The 1,559-nt window shown below is 45.7% G+C and overlaps 1 protein-coding gene across 1 annotated transcript in view; it reads left to right on the top strand.

Moving 5' to 3' along the window:
• LOC102681680 (homeobox protein onecut) overlaps positions 1-1,559 on the top strand; it is a 62,272-nt gene that overhangs the window by 51,492 nt on the left and 9,221 nt on the right. The window lies entirely within an intron of this gene.

Below are 1,559 nucleotides of genomic sequence, written 5' to 3'. Positions count from 1 at the left end.
CTCTCTCTCTCTCTCTCTCTCTCTCTCTCTCTCTCTCTCTCTCTCTTTCTCCCTCCCTTTATAAAATTCGCCCGAGTAAATGGTTCCCGTTATCAGGCGTCGGCACAGAGCGAAGGCATCTCGACAACGGCAACGTCGGCCGGCCGAGGCCGATCAAATTTTTCCGCGCGACCTGATCGCCTGTGTTCGTCAAAGTGGCCGCTCGCCGGCTTTTCACAAAGTGTCGTCGCTGCTCGTCGTCGATTATTTTTCCGAAAAAGTAGTTTTTCGCGGTGGAGAGATTCTCTCTCTCTCTCTCTCTCTCTGCACTTTGGAGGGAGGAAGAGTTGGATAGAAGATAGAAAAGAAAAAAAAAGGAAGGAGAGGAGGAGAAGGCACAAGAGAGAGAGAAAGAGAGAGAGAGAGAGAGCTCGTTAATGCTTTATCGCGCCGTGCGCCCGACTGGATTTGGCCCACTTAGCCGTTTCTGGAATCCTTCGATCGATCCGCTCGCTCGTGACATCCGGTTCTTGCTTGCATCCATTTCGAGTTTCTGTTCTCGCTACGATGGATACGAGACCTGACAACGCGACCGTTCTTCCGCTTGACAATTTTAACGTCCCTCCCCCTCCCTCCCTCCTCCCCCTCGACTACCATACTGTCATCGGCCCGTCCCGATATCCACTATCCACTCTCAACGGCGGTTAAGAATAGATATTTTTTTTTCTTTTTTTTTTTTTTTCGAACGGCCTCGAAGAATATTTTTCGCCAACTATATATATATATATATATATAATTCGTATTTCGTATTTCGTTCGTCCATCGGATTCAAGATTTGAAAGATTCGAGAAGGGGGGAATAATAATTCGAAGTGGTTTTTTTTTTTTTTCTTTTTTGAAAATCGGTATCAGTTCGATTCCTTCGATTCCCCCTCCCTTCCCCCTTGAAAATTCAATCTATCCTGTCCAAGAATTCCAATTACCCTTCCAGCAGTTCTGGGGAGGGAGAGGAGGAAAAAGTGGCCGGTCAGAGAGAGTGTACGTAACGAGAGGAGGGAGAAAAGGGTGACAGGGTGAAAAATCAAACGGGGAGGTTAGAGAGAGAGAGAGAGAGAGAGACGTTCGCGAATCCCTCGATTGTCGCGGACCGTCTATGCTCCATTCGACCATTCGTAATAACGAACGCGTCAATTTTTCGTCCCTGTCCACCTGTCCAACCCCCCCTCTCTTTCTTTCTCCTTTCACTCGTTATCGGCCGGGTTCGTGTGCCAATGGCAAGCCTAGAGTCGAATCTTCCCTTCATTTTTTTTTTTTTTTTTTTTTAAATTCTTTTCTTCTTGTTTTCTCGTCGATCGAGAAATTTCAATTCGCGGAGGGGACCGCGATCTTTCAATTCTCGAGGACGGATTTTAAGATAGGTCCGGTACCCGGATTAATTAAACGAAGGAAACGATTATTCTCTTTTCCTTTTTTCTTTTCTTTTCTTTTGGATACGTGACTGTGTTCGAATCTTTCCCTTATTTTTAACGCTTCTCGCCACGAGTTCTTTCGTTTATATTTTTGTTTCAGTTTTAGAGCCAA

Source organism: Apis dorsata, unplaced genomic scaffold, assembly GCF_000469605.1.
Source record: "Apis dorsata unplaced genomic scaffold, Apis dorsata 1.3 scaffold_244, whole genome shotgun sequence".
NCBI lineage: Eukaryota > Metazoa > Arthropoda > Insecta > Hymenoptera > Apidae > Apis > Apis dorsata.
The sequence above is the reverse complement of the archived record's forward strand: the minus strand, read 5'-3'. Positions and strand labels throughout refer to the sequence as shown.